General features: G+C 36.6%; 1 long non-coding RNA gene across 2 annotated transcripts in view; it reads left to right on the forward strand.

Annotated features, from left to right (window-relative positions):
- Positions 1-216: 216 nt before the first annotated feature.
- LOC141373363 (uncharacterized) overlaps positions 217-22130 on the forward strand; it is a 31823-nt gene continuing 9909 nt past the window's right edge. For both annotated transcript variants that reach the window (XR_012379267.1, XR_012379268.1), the window contains exon 1: positions 217-429. This is a non-coding gene — a long non-coding RNA (uncharacterized lncRNA). The remainder of the gene's footprint in view (positions 430-22130) is intronic.

Below are 22130 nucleotides of genomic sequence, written 5' to 3' on the forward strand. Positions count from 1 at the left end.
TAGTACCCATAATTCTACATTTTTAGTGTGCATCCTTGGGTGATTCCAATACAGGTTTTCTATAGAAAGCACTGACTCAAGAACATGAAAGGAAAAAAAAGGCTCAGGCCCTGCCTCCAGTACCTAATAATGGAAAGCAAACACACAGACTAGTAAGTGTTCTAGAATGGAATTCTTTAGAAACATATTCAGAGAGAGGAATGTGAATGGTGTGAGTAGAAATATATACAGCCCATAGCAGTAGAGGCAAAGAAAGGGCATTACCAGTTATATTCATCATAAGTATAGAAGTGACTCATGTTTGTCTTTTATGTGCATGCCTACCATGATGGTTAAAGTGAAAGGTAACTCTAAGCACAGTGTGCAGAATGACAGCGCCCCAGCAGGAGACTGGAAGAAGATGCACTGGAAGGCAGGGAAGTGATTCAGGTGAGCCTTGAGGTCATGTGGACAAGAAGCCATTACAGTTTGAAAATATTTGACTATCTTCAGTCCTTGCTGAGAACCAACACATGGCCCTCGGAAACCCTTTATGTACTAACAGTGCCTTTATAAAAAAGATAAATATTTAAAACAGATCATTTACTTTAGCAATCTTGATTAGGCAAAGCTTTTCAAATTTATTTGAAATTTGTTCTCAAGCAACAGCTTTTTCCCCCAACAAAACCTTACATAGAATGGCAGAAGTTAAAAGAGAGAGCAGTAGGGATGCTCTGCTTCCTGTAGGTGTGGTAGGAGATAGAGGAAAGGTTCTTTCAGCAGGGTCTTCTCTTTATATCGCCTCCTGACGTGGCTTTTTAGGAAACTGTGAAATCTTAGGGTTGTGAAACTGTTTAAAAATGACTACAATTCTGTAGGCATTTTAAAGTTTTTTTTTAAATTTAGATTATTAATTATTAATCATAAACTAAGATGACCACAGCTACATTGTGTTAAGGATAAAACCTTAAAGCCTTATGCAGGGAAAACCTGTTTCTCCAGGCTTTGTTTGTACATATAGAATGTGTGCATATATACCACATAAGAGGTAAGGTAAAAGGTTGATTTCAAAAAAAAAAAAGGCCAAGGTAGTATATCGTTAAATAATTTTCATGGTATTAGACACTACAATTTTTAGACCAACTCATTTTTACACTTAAAATGGACAGAACTGGGAGTCAAATATTCTGTGTATTTCCATGTCTTTATGTATTTAATAAATATGGATTCCCCTAGCTACAGTCTCGGAAACAAATCACAGCTATTTTCTTTTAAGCCTTAGTCTTTTTGCCTTTCTGTGTAACACTTTACAATAAGAGCCTAATCATTCCTCACTCCTTTGGTATTTGTTGCAAGGACATTGATTCTGATGGGCTCATTTAGGATTAACATGGATGTCATAAGTACTTCGGTAGGAATAGGATTTCTACGGGAATCCAGCATAATTAGCCAGGTCATTACTTCAAAGTGTTACTTGTTCCTTTTAGAACAGCTGCCCTTCAGTGTACTTCTTCCTGCAAAGTACATCAGGGCGCTTTCTCTTAGAAGGGGCACTTCCCAGTACTTGAACCTGTTGAGAGAAAGTTGTAGAAGCAAACAGGATACAATAGACAAGGGGTGGTAATTACTAGACAACTGATTAATAGAAAGCTGATGTTTTAACTGAGCGTCTGTAGTCCCTACAATAAGGAACTTGATTTCATTTTAAATTTCTGTGGAGGATAAAGAAGCAATAGTATTAACAAAGAGGCTCAAATAACTCCTTCAGTTTTTCATGGAAAGTTACACACACATACACACACACACATGCACACACGCACACACACACACATCAAAAACCATAGCAATAGGTGCATTAATCAGGGACTAGAAGTACTTGTGTGTTCATAACTGATATTTTTTAATGCTAAAATATGGTTTTGAATTTTGTGGTACTTGTGTGAGGAAATGTAAATTTCTTATGTTACTGTGATTTTATTATGTTATTTTAAATGTTGCTGAGTATCTTGGAATAGTTACTCTCATGTGCATTTATGATGCCAAGATTAGCCTAGTATTCATTAAAATAACCAGGAAGTTATTTTGTCTTGGCTCTATTACTGGAATATCTGCTGTATCATATATCTTTATGAAATGGATTGATTTTATAAAATGAAAAATTACTTTAGACTCATGTAAATGGGAGGATGAATTCACTTTTTCCTCCAGTGACTTTTCAGTAATTCTCTAAGCATTTTGGCATTGTAGCAAATGCCTTTTGAAAAATTCTGAGTTTTATTCAAAACAAGGGCCACTTTTCACCACCCCCAAAGAATGACATTTTGACTTCTAATTTTAGAGATTAAAACTTGATTTCAAAATAATTCCAGGAATTTTCTTTATAAAATGATCTATATCAATCTTACCTTCAAGTTTTCTATGACCTATCAATGACCATGATTAAAGGGACTCATTAAATGTAACAAGTGGTAATTATTCCTCTTATGCTACAAAATTACCAAAACAAATTTTGAAATAAAATAAAGGCAGAATCTATAAACTTGCTAGCAAATTTCCTAATAGGTAAACTAAAAAAAAAATTGATGTTATTTAACACAGGGTAAATTTTGAAATACTTTCAGTTTAGAAACAGGTGTTGAATGGTATAGTAAACAAATAAACAAAAAACTAGACTGAGTGCAAGAATTGCTAAATTCTAATTCTCAGTCTACCACTAATTGCTTAAGCTTGAGGGTCATCATTAACCATGATTAAGCCTCATATCTCTTCTTGGCAACAGAGGACCAAGATCTTAGGATTTATTCAGTTCTAAAACGTTGTAACAAGTATTACTAATGGCAAGTTCATTTTGATACAATGGTGTTTCAAAATATCACAAAATTTCAATGACATATGTTCCCCATATGCATCTTAAAAATGTGGAAGGGCTTGCCCATAAAACCACTACAGTCCAAAGCTTTTGAAGCGGTAATTCTTTGACAGTATTTTTGCCTTCATTCAGTCATTGATTTGTTCAGGTTTTCGCTTAGCTCATTTTTTCTTTCCTTACCTCTAAATAAGTGTCTCAGTTCTCTCTCCTAGGACCTGATCTCTTTTCTCTTTACCGTCCCTTCTCAGATAATATCATCTATTATCTCAAACCTCAGATTTTTCTAGAACTTGCTTCACATCCAGCAGCCTTCTTTACTTCTCCAGTTGAATTGCTTTAATAGGCATCCCAAATTGACACAACTCAAACCAAACTCATAATTACCCTTGGCCCAACCAAACTAGTTCCACTCCCATTTTCCCTGACTCAGGAAATGACAGTTCCATTCATACTGCTAGACCTTTACTCTCATACCACATTTCCAATCCATCATAAGATACTAAGAGGAGGTAATAGCTGTGAGGAGACCAACACCAAAACTCACAATAACTAAAAAATTGAGATAAACTTTTATTTTTTTTAAATTTCTAAATTTATTTTACTTTTTATTTTTATTTAAATTCAATTTAATTAACATATACTATATTATTAGTTTTGGAGGTAGAATTTAGTGATTCATCAGTTGCATACAACACCCAGTGCTCATTACTCAGGTGCCCTCCATAATGCCCATCACCCAGTTACCCCAGCCTCCCCACCTCCCCTCCAGCAACCCTCAGTTTGTTCCTTAGAGTTAAGAGTATCTTATGGTTTGCCTCCCTCTCTGTTTTCATCTTATTTTATTTTTCTTTCCCTTCCCCTATGTTCATTTGTTTTGTTTCTTAAATTCTACATATGAGTGAAATCATATGGTATTTGTCTTTCTCTGACTTATTTCGCTTAGCATAATACCCTCTAGTTCCATCTACATCATTGCAAATGGAAATGGACGGATTTCATTCTTTTTGATGGCTGAGTAATATTCCATTATATATAATATCATATATATATCAGATGACCTATATATAATACCTTATGACATATATCAGATGATATGTGTATATCACATCTTCCTTATCCATTTCTCTGTCAAAAGGGCTCTTTCCATAGTTTGACTGTTGTGGACATTGCTGCTATAAATATTGGGGAGCAGGTGCCTCTTCAGATCGCTACATTTCTATCTTTCGGGTAAATAGTAGTGCAATTGTTGGGTCCTAGGGTAGTTCTATTTTTAACTTTTTGAGGAATCTCCAACCTCCATCCTGTTTTCCAGAGTGGCTGCCCCAGTTTGCATCCCCACCCACAGTGTAAGAGGGTTCCCCATTCTCCACATCCTTGCCAACATCTGTTGTTTCCTGAGTTGTTAATTTTATCTATTTTGATTGGTGTGAGGTGGTATCTCATTGTGGCTTTGATTTGTATTTCCCTGATGCCAAATGATATTGAGCATATTTTCATGTGTCTGTTGGCCATTTGTATGTTTTCTTTGGAGAAATGTCTGTTCATGTCTTCTGCCCATTTCTTGACTGCATTTTTTGGGGTTTTTTTGAGTATTGAGTTTGATAAGTTCTTTATAGTTTTTGGATACTAGCCCTTTATCTAAGACATTTGCAGATATCTTAAAGCCATACTTTAAAATTCTTTTGATACCTTTTGAAGAAAGAAGAATTGGATAGATAACTTTCTGGACAAGGACAAGCTATTTCAAGATGTGTGGATGACTGTCTTTGGATCTTTTTCTTCTGGGGTCATTTGCTTGATTCGAAGGATAGGGCTTGGCCCAAGCAGAGGATTATTATGGTGTGCGTGTGTGGGTGGAAAAAGGATGACAGTGGAGAACACTGGGAAACCAGAGGGGCTTTTATCAGTTCTTCAAGACTGGTAAAACAAGATTGGAGAACTGAAAAGGCCACATGGCTAATATTTCCTGTAGAACATTTGCTAAAATCTGAAACTATGCAGGGACTATAGAGTCAGACTGAAAATGTCCAAAATTCAGAAAAATGTACCTCAAAGTCTCATGCTATTTAAGAAGAATATACCCATCATGGAGAGGTGGTTTTGTAAATGAAGCAGGTGGTTAATGAAAGCCCTAGAAGGAGTCATATATTAGAAGATTTGTATCTACTTTTTATCAGGGGCATCCATGACATCTGGGACAACTAAAGGTGAGTGTCTGTGTTTGGCTCTTGTAGAAAACCTTCTAGGGAACAGAGAAACCAAGAATGACTGCCATTCACATGAGCAAATTGTAACCCGGAAAGAGCTGAAATCATGACTGGTGTCCAATCAATGAATCTGCAAATTTTAAAACTTTGTGGGGCAGAAAGATAAACAGCTGGGGTTAAAGCCTCTAAAAGACAGAACTAAATATGCTATAATCATTTGGGACTAAAGAATTAAAGAAAAAGGCCCACAGTGAAAAAGTCAAGCTCTAGGGTTGGGGTGGGGGAGTAAATTAGAAATAGACAGTTTTAAGCAATCCCCATCCAAAATCCAACTCACCTCCATCCCCAACTAGGCTGTGGGAAGCGGCCCTCTACTCTATAAATCCTACTAAAGAGAAAAGCAACCCTCTGTTGTGGAAGATACATCATGTGGAAGATCTACAGCCTTTTATTACATAGTATCTAAGATTCATTCTTTGGAATTTCAATCATTAATAGTTTGTTTTATAGCAAACTATTTTAAGAGCATTAAATAAAAAAAAACAAATATACAATAGAAAATCATCAATGGATCCAGTAGATTGTTCTTTAAAAAGATAAATAAAATTGATTAACCCCAAGCAAGACTAAATAATAAAAAGAAGTAAAAACATAGATTTTCAATATCGAGTGAAAGGAGAATACCATTACAGAGCCTATAGACATTAAAAAGATAATAAGGCATTATGAACAACTTTAGAAATTTAGATATTTATAAAATGAATAAATTCACATCAGTAAATTTGATAATTTATATAAAATGGGTAAATTCTTTGATAATACATTTTAACAAAAACTAAAAGAATAAATACACATTGGAATAGTTTACCTGGTTAAAAAAAAATGTGAACCTTTTATTAAAACCTTCCCACAAATACAACAGGACTGGTAGTCTTCACTAATAGTCTTTCAAAAGGGGCGCCTGGGTGGCTCAGTCGTTGAGCGTCTGCCTTTGGCTCAGGCCATGATCCCAGGGTCCTGGGATCGAGTCCCACATCGGGCTCCCTGCTTGGTAGGAAGCCTGCTTCTCCCTCTGCCTGCCACTTCCCCTGCTTGTGCATGCTCTCTCTCTGATGAATAAATAAAATCTTAAAAAAAAAAAGGGGGAAGGAATAAATGACCAGCTTTACACATATGTTTCTGTATAGCAGGAAAAAGAGTGAAAACTTTTCAGCTTGCACTGGGAGACAAATACAAGGCCAACATAAGAACATTATAGAAATAGAAAATTATAGATCAATCTCTTATGCAAAACTCTAAACAAAACAGCAAATTGAGTCCAGTAATATAAGAAAAAGAAAGATACATGAAACCAAGTGGAGGTTAATCCAAGAATACAAGTGGCTTAAACATTTAAATGTAATTCATGTAACCACATTAATGGAATAAAAGAGACAATTATTTGATCATTCAATATAAAGGATTTAATAAAATTCAAAACCCATTTATGAAAATATCTCTTAGGAAACTTGGAACAGAATGGAACTTGTTAACCTGATGAAGGATATCAACATACCTACACTTAAAAACTTTCTTAGTAATGTTTCCTCTTGAATCTGGATATCTGCTAACACCATTCCTACTCAACATTATACTCACTGTCCTAGCTAGTGCAATTAGGTAAAAAAAAATTAAATATAAAACAAAGTTTTTAATGAGAAAAAAATTTCATTGTTCAGTGATGATATGACTGAGTGATTGTAGAAAATATCAAAATACAGAAAATCTACTGGCTGTATTAAGTTTATTAAGTGTATGGGTCAATATAAAAATAAAATAGCATATTTATATAACTGCAATAAATAGAAAATAAAAATTTAAAACAACTTATAGTAGAATTAAAATCCTACAAATACCAAGGAATAAATCTAACAAAAATATGTACAAGGCCTCTACATTGAAGACTGAATATTATTTAAAGAAACTAAATAACTAAATATATGTAGAAATACACCATATATGTGGATTGAAAGACTCAATACATAAAAGATGTCTAGTAAAAATTCTCTACATTAATCTACAAATTCTGTGCAATCACAGAGGGTGGAGTCACAAACCAAAGATTTTTTTCCCCAAGCCTTGAAGTCTAATGTATGGCTGGATTCTGAAATTGCTCAGAACCAATGACATTTCCACCCCCCCTTCCATTTTCTGTCCTCTTAAATGGGAAATACCAGTAAGAAATCCTATGCATATTTCACCATCGTGCTTTGGGGATCTGATAGCTTATTTCTTGAGTTTCACAGGTCCATAGATGCAGAAAGAAAATTTTCTAGTTTCTTGTATCAGACACCAATACCCGACTTATATGATGAAATTTGGGACTCTTGAGCTAATGAGACTTAAGTGAAATTTGGTGCTGTAATACATTATGACAGGGAGTATGTTAGGGTGTTGTGGACGTATTTTGTATGTGAGAATGTAAATCTTTGTGGGCCATAAAGTAGACTATGGTAGGCAGAATAATGCACCTGCCTCCAAAGCAGTCTATATCCTAAACACACCAAATTTTTACTGCGTTACCCTACATGGCAGAAGAGACTTTGCAAATATGATTAAATTAAGGATTTTAAGGTGGGAAGATTGTGTATGGGTAGACCCAAATTAGTCAAGGGTTCTCATAATAGAGAGAAGCAGGGGTATTAATGTCAGAGACCCGAAAACACTATGTTGAAGGTTTTTAAGACAGAATAAAGGCCTATGAGCCAAGGCAGGTAGCCTCTAGAACCTGGAAAAGACAAGGAAACAGATTCTTTAACAAGTGCTTCCAGAAGGAACACAGCCCTGCTGATACATTGTTTTTTGCCGGGTAAGATCCATTCCAGATTTCTGATCTCCAGAGCTGTAAGATAAATAAATTAATTATTTTTTATTGTGGTAAAAAACACATAAGGTCCTCTCTGAACAAATGATTAAGTATAAATTACTGTATTGTTAACTATCAGGTTGATACTGTGCAGCATATCGTTATGATATTATCATGTTGTATAACTGAATCTCTATAACCACTGAACAGCAGTACCCTATTTCCCCAGGATCTAGAAACCTCATTGTACTTTCTGTGTTTATGATTTTGACTACTTTAGATACCTCATGTAAGTGGAATCATATAGTATCTGTCCTTATGTGACTGACTTATTTCACTTAGCATAATGTCCTCAAGGTACATGTATGATGTCACATATGACAGTAAAGGCTAAATAATTTTCCACTTTATATGCATACATTTTCTTCATTCATCTGTTGCTATAAACATTTAAGTTGCTTTTACATCTTGGTTATTATGAATAATGTTATAATGAACATGGGAGTACAAATATCTTTTCAAGATTTTGATTTCAATCCTTTTGGTTAAATACTTAAAGCTGGACTTGCTGGATTAATCATATAATAGTTCTAGTTCTAATTTTTTTGAAGAAACTTCATACTGCTTCCGTAGCAGCTGTACCATTTCACATTTCCACCAACAGTGCACAAGACTCCTCATTTATTCACATTCTTGCAGCACTTTTTATTTCTGTTTTGTTTTTGTTTTTTTTTTTCTAAATAATGGGGCATCCTAACAGATGTGAGGTCATTCTGATTTTGATTTGCATTTCTGTAATTAGTAATGTTGAGTATCTTTTCATGTACCTGTTGGCCATTTATATGTCTTTGGGGAAAAAAAATGTCTACTTGGATCCTTTGCCCATTTTTATTTTTATTTATTTATTTGTTTATTTTTAAAGATTTTATTTATTTATTTGACAGAGAGAGACACAGTGAGAGAGGGAACACAAGCAGGGGGAGTGGGAGAGGGAAAAGCAGGCTTCCTGCTGAGCAGGGAGTCCAATGTGGGGCTCAATCCCAGGACCCTGGGATCATGACCTGAGCCAAAGGCAGACGCTTAATGACTAAGCCACCCAGGCACCCCATTTTGCCAATTTTTAATTGGATTGTTTGGGTTTGGGGTTTTTCATTGTTTTTTGTTTTTTTGTTTGTTTTGCTTTTCTCCATTGTATATACTTGGCTCTTTTGTCAAAAATTTCCCCTATATACATGGGTTTATTTCTAGGCTCTCTATTCTGTTCCATCGATCTATGTGTCTGTTTTTATGCTAATACCATATTATTTTGATTATTTTAGCCTTGTAGGATAGTTTGAAATCAGGAAGTGTGATGTCTCCAGCTTTGTTCTTCAACTGCTTTGGTTATTTAGGTCTTTTGTGGTTTCATGCAAATTTTAGGAATTTTTTTTTCTTTCTGTGAAAAGTATCATTAGGATCCTGCTAGAGATTGCATTGAATCTATAGATTTCTTTGGATAGGATGGATATTTTTACAATATTAGTTCTTCTGGAAGGGGAAAAGATGGCGGAGTAGTACAGGACCCTATTTCAACCGGTCCCCGGAATTGAGCTGGATAGCTACCAGACCACTCTGAATGCCCATGAAATCAGCCTGAGATGTAAGAAAATCTGGATCTCTACAAACAGAATATCACAGCTGGTTGGTTTCAAGGTATGAATTGGGGAGCCATGATTCCACGAGAAGTTATTGGAGGATAAATGGCAGTGGGAGGGAGCCTGGCCCTGGGGATCCTACACCCCCAGTGAGGGATAGTCTCCCACGATGGGGATGGGTCACAGACTCACAGTCCAGTAGCAACAAGGAAAGGACTTTACAGCAACCCCCTGGATGGAAACCAGAGCAGCAGGGCTGCACATGCTAACTGGGGTGGCTGGCGGTTTTAGAAGCACAAAGGGCAGAGACATGCCCCGACCTGGAGGCAAGGACTGGGAGCCCTGCTGAGGGGTGCACAACCCAGGACGCTGCAGTTTACAGCAGCACAGACAGAAATGGAGATAGTGTGGCCTGGAGAGCTTACTGAAGAACAGACTGTGATCTCTCTTTTCTGAGGCAGAGGGTTGGAAATGGTCTCTTCTGCTCTGACTCTCAGAAGAGACGTGGAAAGCCACCAGAGAACAAAAGCCCCCAAAAACCGGTTTTCACTGAGCCCATCCCCTGCCACAGGGGGCGGGGCAACTCTGCCCAAATAGGATTGCCTGAGTAACAGTGCAGCAAGCCCTCCCCCAGAAGACAGGCTGGGAAAACAAGAGGCCAGCAACCTTAAGGTTCCTATAAAACAGATGCATCTTGCTTGGGTTGTGGTCAATAATTTGGACTCTATACATTCCCTCAACCACCCCTCAACAGAATGACTAGGAGGAGGAACCCCCAAAATAGGAAAGACTCAGAGATTATGACTTATGCTGCAGATTTACAAATGGATGCAGATATAACCAAGATGTCAGAGATGGAATTCAGGCTAGCAATTGTAAAGACAATAGCTAGAATGGAGAAATAATTAATGGCAATATAGAGTCTCTAAGGAAAGAAATGAAAGCTGAATTGGCAGAACTTAAAAATGCTATCAATGAGATCCAATCCAATCTAGATAATCTAACAGCTAGGGTAAGTGAGGTAGAAGAACGAATTAGTGACCTGGAAGACAATTTGATAGATAAAAAGGGAAAAGAGGAAGCCAGGGAAAAACAACTCAGAATCCATGAAAATAGAATCAGAGAAATAAGTGACACCATGAAACATTCCAATGTCAGAATTATTGGAATCCTGGAGGGGGTGGAGAGAGAGGACTAGAAGATATATTTGAACAAATCGTAGCTGAGAACTTCCTTAATCTGGGGAATGAAACAAACATTCATGTCCTGGAGGCAGAGAGGACCCCTCCTAAGATCAAGGAAAACAGGCCAGCACCCCGGCATGTAATAGTAAAACTCGCAAATCTTAGAACCAAGGAAAACATCTCAAGGGCAGTTAGGAGGAAGTGATTACTTACATACAGAGGGAGGAACATCAGAATAATGTGAGACCTATCCACAGAGACCTGGCAAGCCAGAAAGGCCTGGCAAGACATATTCAGGGTACTAAGCGAGAAGAACATGCAGCGAAGAATACTTTATCTGGCAAGGCTGTCATTTAGAATGGATGGAGAGATGCAGAGCTTCCACGACCGGCAGAAACTGAAAGAATATGTGACCACTAAGCCGGCCCTGCAAGAAATATTAAGGGGGGGTTCTATAAAAGGAGAAAGACCCCAAGAGTGATATACAACAGAAATTTACAGGGACAATCTATAAAAACAAGGTCTTCACAGGCAACATGATGGCAATAAATTCATATCTTTCAAAAATCACTCTCAATGTGAATGGCCTAAATGCTCCCAGAAAATGGCACAGGGTTGCAGATTGGATAAAAAGACAGGACCCATCCATATGCTGTCTACAAGAGACTCATTTTGAACCTAAAGATACATCCAGACTGAAAGTGAAGGGATGGAGATCCATCTTCCATGACAACGGACCTCAAAAGAAAGCTGGGGGAGCAATTCTTATATCAGACAGATTAGATTTTAAACTAGAGACTATAGTTAGAGACACAGAAGGACACTATATCATTCTTAAAGGGTCTATCCAACAAGAAGATCTAATAATTGTAAATATCTACACCCCCAACATGGGAGCAGCCATCCACATAAGCCAACTGTTAACCAAAATAGAGTCATATTGATAACAATATGTTAATTGTAGGAGACCTCAATAGTCCACTCTCAGGAATAGACAAATCATCTAAGCAGAAAATCAACAAAGAAACAAGAGCCTTAAATGACACACTGAACCAGATGGACCTCATAGATATGTACAGAACATTCCATCCTAAAACAACAGAATACTCATTCTTCTTGAGCACACATGGAACTTTATCTAGATTAGACCACATACTGGGTCACAAGTCAGGTCTCAACCAATACCAAAAGATTGAGATTATTCCCTGCATATTCTCACACCATAATGTTTTAAAACTGGAACTCAATCACAAGAAAAAATTTGGAAGAAATTCAAACATTTGGAAGCTAAAGACCAGTCTGCTCAAGAATGTTTGGGTCAACCAGGAAATCAAAGAAAAACTTAAACAATTCATGGAAAGCAATAAGAACAAAAACACATTGGTCCAAAACCAATGGGATACTGCAAAGGCGGTCCCAAGGGAAAATCGTAGCCATCCAAGCCTCACTCAAAAAAATAGAAAAATCCCAAATTCACCAACTAACTCTACACCTTAAAGAACTAGAGAAAAAGCAACAAACGATGCCTAAGTCATGCATTAGAAGAGAAATAATTAAGATTAGAGCAGAGATCAATGAATTAGAAACCAGAAACATGGTAGATCAGATCAACGAAACTAGAAGCTGGTTCTTTGAAAGAATAAGATCGATAAACCACTGGCCACTTATCCAAAGGAAAAGAGAAAGGACCCAAATTAATAAAATTATGAATTAAAGGGGAGAGATCATGACTAACACCAAGGAAATAGAAACAATTATTAGAAATTATTATCAACAACTATTTGCCAATAAACTGAGCAATCTGGATGAAATGGATGCCTTCTTGGAAACCTATAAACTGCCAAGACTGAAACAGGAAGAAACTGACAACCTGAATAGGCCAATAACTAGTAATGAAGCAGTGATCAAAAACCTCCCAAAAAACAAGAGTCCAGGGCCTGATGGATTCCCTGGGGAATCCTACCAAACATTCAAAGAAGAAATAATACCTATTCTCCTGAAGATGTTTCAAAAAAATGGAAACAGAAGGAAAGCTTCCAGACTCATTCTATGAGGCCAGCATTATCTTGATCCCCAAACCAGGCAAAGACCCCATCAAAAAGGAGAATTTCAGACCGATACAGATGACTATGGATTCCAAAATCCTCAACAAAATCCTAGCTAAAAGGATCCAACAATGCATTAAAAGGATCACCCACCATGACCAAGTGGGATTTATCCCCGGGATGCAAGGGTGGTTCAACATTCACAAATAAATCAATGTGATAGAACACAATAAGAGGAGAGAGAAGAACCATATGGTCCTCTCAATGGATACAGAAAAAGCATTTGACAAAACAGCATCCTTTCCTGATTAAAACTCCTCAGAGTATAGGGATAGAGGGAACATTCCTCAAGTTCATAAAATCCATCTATGAAGAACCCACAGTGCATATCATCCTCAATGGGGAAAAGCTGAGAGCCTTTCCCTTAAGATCAGGAACACATCAAGGATGGCCACTCTTGCCACTATTGTTCTACACAGTACTAGAAGTCCTAGCAACAGCAATCAGACAACAAAAAGAAATAAAGTGTATTCAAATTGGCAAAGAAGAAGTCAAACTCTCTCTTTTCACAGACGACATGATACTTTATGTGGAAAACCCAAAAGACTCCACCCCCAAATTACTAGAACTCATACAGCAATTCAGTAATGTGGGAGGATACAAAATCAATGCACAGAAATCAGTTGCTTTCTTATACATTAACAATACAACTATAGAAAGAGAAATTAGAGAAACGATTCCATTTACAATAGCACCAAAAACCATAAGATACTTTGGAATAAACCTAACCAACGAGGCAAAGGATCTATACTCTAGAAATCTACAGAACACTCATGAAAGAAATTGAAGAAGACACAAAAAGATGGAAAAACATTCCATGCTCATGGATCGGAAGAATAAACATTGTTAAAATGTCTATGCTACCCAGAGCAATCTGTACCTTCAGTGACATCCTGATCAAAATTCCAATGACATTCTTCAGAGTGCTGGAACAAACAATCCTACAATTTGTATGGAATCAGAAAAGACCCCACATCACCAAGGAAATGTTGAAAAAGAAAAACAAAGCTGGGGGCATCACGTTGCCCAATTTCAAGCTATATTACAAAGCTGTGATCATCAAGACAGCATGGTACTGGCACAAAAACAGACATATACACCAATGGAACAGAATAGAGAGCCCAGATATGGACCCTCAACTCTATGGTTAAATAATCTTCGACAAAGCAGGAAAAAATATGCAATGGAAAAAAGACAGTCTCTTCAATAAATGGTGCTGAGAAAATTGGACAGCCACATGCAGAAGAATGAAATTTGACCATTCTCTAACACCATACACAAAGATAAACTGAAAATGGATGAAAGACCTCAATGTGAGTCAGGAATCCATCAAAATCCTAGAGGAAAACATAGGCAATAACTTCTTTGATATCGCCCACAGCAACTTCTTTCAAAATACCTCTCCAAAAGCTAGTGAAATAAAAGCAAAAATGAACTTTTGGGACTTCATCAAGATAAAAAGCTTCTGCACAGCAAAGGAAACAGTCAACAAAATAAAGATGCAACCCACAGAATGGGAGAAGATATTTGCAAATGACACTATAAAGGGCTGGTATCCAAGATCTATAAAGAACTTCTCAAACTCAACACCCAAAAAACAAATAATCGAGTCAAAAAATGGGCAGGAGACATGAACAGACACTTCTCTGAAGATGACATACAAATGGCTAACAGACACATGAAAAAATGTTCATCATCATTAGCCATCAGGGAAATTCAAATCAAAACCACATTGAGATACCACCTTATACAAGTTAGAATGGCAAAAACTGACAGAGCAAGAAACAAGAAATGTTGGAGAGGTTGTGGGGAAAGGGGAACCCTCTTACACTGTCAGTGGGAATGCACGTTGGTACAGCCACTTTGGAAAACAGTGTGAATGTACCGCAAAAAATTAAATATAGAGTTACCCTATGACCCAGCAATTGCACTATTGGGTTTACCCCAAAGACACAGATGTAGTGAAAAGAAGGGCCATAGGCACCCCAATGTTCATAGCAGCAATGTCTGCAGTAGCCAAACTGTGGGAAAAGCCGAGATGCCCTTCAACGGATGAATGGATAAAGAAGATGTGGTCCATATATACAATGGAATATTACTCAGCCATCAGAAAGGATGAATAGTCAACTTTTACATCAACATGGATGGGACTGGAGGAGATTATGCTAAGTGAAATAAGTCAATCAGAGAAAGTCATTTATCATACGGTTTCACTTATTTGTGGAACATAAGAAATAGCATGGAGGACATTAGGAGAAGGAAGGGAAAAATGGAGGGGGGGAAATCAGAGGGGGAGATGAACCATGAAAGACTATGGACTCTGAGAAAGAAACCGAGGGTTTTAGAGGGGAGGTGGGTGGGGGGTAGGTTAGCCCAGTGATGGGTATTAAGGAGAGCACATACTGCATGGGGCACTGGGTGTTATATGAAAACAATGAACTGTGGATCACCACATCAAATACTAATGATGTATTATATGGTGACTAACATAACATAATAAAATAAAATTTAAAAAAAAGAATGATCCCAATGTATTTCTAAGATGTAATTTAAGAGATTTTGCAAGTGATGATATTGTAAATGCATAAAAAACTGAATCTCAAAAAAAAAACCAACAACAACAACAAAACCTATATCTTTCCAATCTGTGAACATGGAATATTTTCTATTTATTTGTATCCTCCTAAATCTATTTCATCAGTGTTTTAGAGTTTTCATGTAGAGATCTTTAAGTTCCTTGGTTAAATTTATTCAAAGATACTTTATTCTTTTTGATGCTATTATAAATGGTCTTGTTTTCTTAATTTCTATATCTGATAGCTATTAATGTATAGACACAAAACTGATTTTTATATATTGACTTTGTATCCTGAAATTTTACTGAATAAACTATTTGTTTATTAGTCTAACAGTTTTTTGGAGTCTTTAAGTTATCTATATGTACATATTAACCGAAAACAGAGACAGTTATACTTTTTTTCTTTCCAATTTGGGTATGTTTTCTTTCTTTTTCATGCCTAATTGCTCTGCTATAACTTCCAACTACTGTGTTGAATAGAAGTGGCAAGAGTGAATATCATTGTCTTGTTCTTGATCTTAAAGGAAAGCTTTCAGCTTTATGCCATTGAATGATGTCAGTTGTGGGCTTGTCATATATGGTCCTTATTTTGTTGTGGTACATCCCTTATATACCCATTATGTTGAGAATTTGTATCATGAAAGGATGCTAGTTTTGTCAAATACCTTTTCTGCTTCTATTCAGATCATCTATGATTTTTTCCCTTAATTTTGTTAATGTGGTTTATCACATCAGCTTTGCAAATGTTGAACCATCCTTACATCCCTGAAATAACTCCCACTGAATCATGCATGGCGTATAATCTTTTTAATGTACTATTGATTTCAGTTTGCTAATATTTTGTTGAAAAAATTTGCTATATTCATTACAGATATTGGCCTGTAACTTTATTTTCTTGTAGTGTTTTGTCTGGTTTTGGTATAAGGGTGACACTTGTCTTGTAAAATGAGTTTAGAAGTATTTCTTCCTCTTCTATTTTTTTGGAAGAGTTTGAGAAGGATTGGTATGAAATGTTTGGTAAAATTCACCAGTGAAGACATCTGGCCCTAGACCTTTATTTGTTGGGAGATTTTGGATTCCTGAGTCAATCTCCTTACTAGTAATCAGTCCACTCAGATTTTCTTTTCTTCATAATTCAGTCTTGGTAAGGTATATGTTACTAGGAATTTATCCATTTCTTCTAGGTTGTACAATTTGTTGGCATATAATTACTCATAGTAGTCTCTTCTGATATACTTTCTGTTTCTGTAGTTTCAGTTATAATGTCTTTTTCATTATTTCTAATTTTATTTATGTGAATCCCTTTTTTTTTTTTTTTTGTGTGTTTAACCAAAGATTTGTTTTTTTTTTTTTTTTAAAAAAAAAAAAAAACAATTCTTAGTTCCAGTGATCTTTTCTATTGTCTTTTTAGTTCTTTTTCATTTATTTCTGCTCTGATCACTATTGTTTCCTCCTGCTAACTTTGGGTTTAGTTTTTTTCTTTTTTTTCTTTTTCTAATTCCTTGAGGTATAAAGTTAGACTATTTGAGAGCTTTCATTTTTCTTAATGTAACCACTTATCACTATAAATTTCTCTCTTAGAACTACTCTTGCTGCTTACATAAAACATATTCATAAATTGATTTTAAGCTGATAATAACTTCAAATACATACCAAAACTTTATCTTTTAACACTCTCTCCCAAGTTTTATGCTTTTGATGTCATAAGTTACTTCTTTTTGTGTGTATCTATTAAGAAATAGTTTTTAGCGGCACCTGGGTGGCTCAGTTGGTTAAGCATCGGCCTTCAGCTCAGATCAAGATCCCAGGGTCCTGGGATTGAACCCCACGTCAGGCTCCCCACTCAGTGAGGGGCCTGCTTCTCCCTCTCCCTCTGCTTATGCTCTCTCAGTCAAATAAGTAAAATCTTTTAAAAACGTTTTTATAGTTATTTTTAATACTTTTATCTTTTAACATTCATACTAGTGTTACAGGTGGTTTACCACCATAATATTATATTAGAGTATTCTGGATATAACTAAATACCTTTATCTGTAAATTTTATATTTTTATATGTTTTCCTATTACTAATTAGTGTCCTTTCATTACAGCTTGAAGAACTCCCTTTAGCATTTTCTTCCATGTTTTTATTTAAATTTTAGTGAGTTAACATACAGTTTAATATTAGTTTCAGGTGTAGGAGTTAGTGATTCACCACTTACATACAATACACAGTGCCCATCACAAATGCACTCCTTAATCCCCATCACCAATTTAACCCACCCCCCCTACCCGCCTCTCCCCTCCACCAACCCTCAGTTTGTTCTCTATAGCTAAGAATCATTTCTTAAGGCAGGTCTAGTGGTGATGAAATCCTTCATCTTTTATTATCTGCAGAACTCTTTATTATTATTATTCTGAAGGACAACTTTGTTGGGCAAAGTATTCTTGGCCGTTTTTTGTTTTCTGTTGTTGTTGTTGTTGTTTTTATGTGGGGGAGGGGCAGAGGGAGAGCGAGAATCCTAAGCAAGCTCCACACCCAGCACCGAGCCTGATGCGGGCACGATCTCACAACCCTGAGATTATGACCTGAGCCAATATCATGAGTTGGACACTTAACCCACCAAGCCACCCAGGTGCCCTAGGAGGTTTGTTTGTTTGTTTTTCTGTTGTTTTTGTTTTTAATTTCAACACTTTGAATCATTCTGCTCTCTTCTGGCCTGTAATGGCTTTCTTGAAACATCTGTTCATACTCTTTTGGGGGTTCCCTTCTATGTAGGAAGTTACTTTTGCTGTTTTTAAGATTCTCTTATTGTTTTTAACTTTTGACAATTTAATTACAATGTGTCTTTGTGTGGGCCTTCTTGAATTCATTTTTTTGGTACTTTTGGGTATCTTGGACTATCTTTTCTCCTCTGGTTAGAGAAGTTTTCTGCCATTATTCCTTCAAATAAGCTTTTAGCCCCCTTTCTTCTTTTCTGGGATCCCTAAAATGCACATATTGGTCTTTTTGTGGTATGTGATGTCCCGTAAGCTATCTTCACTCTCCCCCCCCCCCCAACCATTGGATGAATTCCATTGCTGGGTCTTCAAGTTTATTGATCCGTTTTTCCACTCGATCTCCTCTATTGTTGAGTCCCTCTATTGAATTTTTCAGTCCAGTTATATTCTTCAGCTCTGTGATTTCTGTTTGGTACTTTTTAAATGTTTTCTGTCTCTTTATTGAAATTCTCATTTTGTTTATGCATTGGTTTTCTGTCCTTGTTGAGCTGTCTTTATAACTGTTATTGTAAACACTTTGTCAGGTAAATCACTTATCTTCATTTCAATAAAATCGGTTTCTGGAGATTATTTTGTGCATTTTTGGGAACATATTCCTTGTCTGCTCATTTTTCCTTGATTTTCTTAAATACTGTGCCACACAGGTGCCCCTAAAGATTTTATTTGTTTATTTGACAGAGAGAGAGAGAGAGAGAGAGAGAGAACAGCAGGGGCAATGGCAGGCAGAGGGAGAGGGAGAAGCAGGCTCCCTGCTAAGCAGGGAGCCTGATGTGGGATTTTTTTCTTGATTTTCTTTTGGCTCCTGCATGCTAAATAAAACAGCCATCTTTCCCAGTGTTGCTAGAGTAGTCTTGTGTAGGAGATGAACTTCAAAAATTAGCCCAGCCTGAGCTCCTGGTTGTCTCCAAACCTCTGTGGTTGTACAAGCCAACTTCTTTGTTCTTAGGGGCTCCTAGTAGTTGAGATTGTGCCATCAGCAATCACTGACACCAAAAGGGAGGATTACAGTCAGTAACTAGATGCAATCTGATTAGAAGCTGGATCCTAAGCGGCAGTTTGGAAAGTATGTAGGTAAGCCCCTTTAAAGATAAATGGGAGATGTGCTTTAACCTGTTCCTTCTGCACTGATCCCAGGTGTACACCCATGGAATGGTGCTTTGACACCTGTTTAAAAACTATTCTTTGTTTGCTATAGTTCTGTGGGACTTGTGAATCAAGTGTTGTTGACTACCAAACTGAGGTGATTTGAGGGACTGCCCCTTAGCTGGCAGTTGCAAAGGTGGGGCACCAGACATGTGTATAAGCTCTTTCCAGGGAGATACTGGTAACTTGGGACTCCCCTTATGTGTATACTGGATCATTTGATGTTATCTTATGAGCCCCTCAGCTTTCTGCATGCTTTATTCTTTTTTTTCTTTTAGTTCCTGTAGATAATATCAAATAACCTAAGTTTAAGTTTACTATTTTTTTCTTCTGCTTGATCAAGTCTATATTGGATCCATGGAGTAAATTTTTCAGTTATATTCCTCAGCTCCAAAACGTGTCTTTCTTTATATTTTCTCTCTCTGTTAAAATTTTCATTTTGCTAATATATCATTTCCTTAGCTTGTTGAGTGTCTTTACAATGGTTATTTTGAATTTTTTTGACATATAATTCATTTGCCTCCATTTCTTTAGGGTAGGTTTCTGGAGATTTATTTTTTCCTTTTGTTGGGTCATGATTTTGTGTGTTTGTGTGTGTGTGTGTTCTTTATAGCTTATCATTGATATCTGTGCATTTGAAGAAACACCCACCTCCCCTAGTCTTTATGGACAGGATGTGGCAGGGTAAGACCCTACCCTATCCAGTTAGCTCAACTGAAAACTCTGTTCTCTGAAACCTTTTCTGTTGCTGTATGTTCTCTCAACTTGTACATATAGATTCCTAACGAGAGAATTTGCTCTTTTGGGGGGCTTGGGAGTGAGGGATAGAAGCTTTTAATCTCTTGCTCCCTCTACTGCCTATCTGCTGTACTGCAGTTCCTCTGAAATAGGAGCATGCCACCCTGCTCTTTTTTTATTCTCAGTAGCCCCTCAATATCTAGAGTATGTCACACCTTATCAGCATACCAAGTCAGACATGACAGAAATTGGTCCTTTGGGCAGCACCCCCCCCAAAAAAAAATGTTATATGTATACACCATGTATGTCCCTCCTTCTTGGAGAAGAATTCTCAAGCTGTGTGCCTTTTCCAATTGCACAAAGCCATGCCAGGTAGAGCAATCTACCTGCTGCTTCCCTTTGTTCTCAGCAACTTCCATGCATCCAAACGATATCAATTTAGTCAGTGCTCCAAGTGTGGCAATACACTAAAATCTGTCCCTTGGACAGCTTTAAATGACCAGGAGGTTGAACTCATGCTCTACTCTCTTTTTCCTTCTGAGGAAGAAGTCACAGGCCAGCAGGACATTCTCTCTTGGCACTGAGCTTTGCTGGCTTGGGGTTGGGACTGATGCAAGGAAATTGAAATTGCTCTTCTTACTTAGTTCAATGTGGCTGTTAACTTTGTATTTGTCTGGGGTACTGTAACTTCCTAACTAGATTCTGGAATTCACATATAGATATTTTGGCCCATATATCATTGTTGTTTCTGTGTTTCTGTGAGGAAATGAGGGCTGCTGGGACTACTATTCTGCCATCTTGATGATATTATTCTCAAATTTATGTTGTTTTAAGCAATTAAATTTGTGGTACTTTGTTACAACAGCAATAGGAATTAATATGTGGAAGGTTTACTATATTAAATATGAAGACATATCATAAATATTTATGATTAGGAAGACAGCATAGAATCAATACAATAAATATGAAAATAGATCACTAAAACAAACACAGAATCCCAAACCAGACCATATATGGTCACCTGATATATGAAGAAAGTGCTGCTGTAGTGCAATGGGGAAAAGAATGATCTTTTTAATAAATTGTGTAGGATAAATTAAATATCCATATGGAAAAATGTCTTGACCCCTACTTCACAGCATAAACAAAAATCAATTCCAGCTATATTATAGGTATAAACATGAATGGTAAAACAATTAATATTATAGAAGGAAACATTGAAAAGCATCTTTGTGATCTAGGTATAGGCAAATATTTCTTGATCAGGCATGAAATTGTTAAATATGACTGAAAATTAATAATGAGACTATATTAAAATAGAACCCTCTGTTCATTAAAGCACATCATCAAGGGAATTAAAGGGCAACACGCCAAATGGGAGAAGACATTTTCAACATATATATCCAACAAAGGATGAATAATCTATTAAAGCTTTTATAAATCAGTAAGAAAAAGACAACCAACACAATTTTTAAAATAGGTAAAATATTTGAATAGACATTTTACAAAAGATATTATGTAAAAGGCCACTAAATATATGAAAAGTTGTCCCCTTAAGAAGTTTTCAAGGAAATACAAATTAAAACCAGAATGTGATATTATACTTTCATAACAATGGTTAAAATGCAAAAGATGAAAAATACCAAGTGTAAGTATGAATATGGTAGCTTATGCAATGCTAGTGGGATATGAAATGTTACAATCACTTCAGAAAAGTATTTGGCAGGATCTCTTAAAACTGAACCTCTAGGGGTACCTGGGTGGCTCAGTTGCTTGAGCATCCAACTCTTGATTTCGACTTGAGTCATGATCTCAGAGTCATGGGATCGAGCCCTGCATCCATGTAGTATGCTCCCCTCCCCCAGATTGCATTCATATGTTCTCCCAAAGATGTGTATTTAGAATCTCCATGTCAACACTATTCTCATAAAATGCTTCCTTTCCTTAATCCTGAAGGTGGCATATCCTAGATAAGATCCACTCCTTCCTGTAAGACTCACAATTAATAAAAGTAAAGACCAGCAGCCAAACGTGGTGAATTGAACATGGCAAAGACTTTGTTGTTCTGAGACATGTATATTTGGAGTT

This window comes from Callorhinus ursinus, unplaced genomic scaffold (genome assembly GCF_003265705.2).
Source record: "Callorhinus ursinus isolate GAN/ISIS: 27379988/994484 unplaced genomic scaffold, GSC_fseal_2.0 scaffold9, whole genome shotgun sequence".
Taxonomy (NCBI): domain Eukaryota; kingdom Metazoa; phylum Chordata; class Mammalia; order Carnivora; family Otariidae; genus Callorhinus; species Callorhinus ursinus.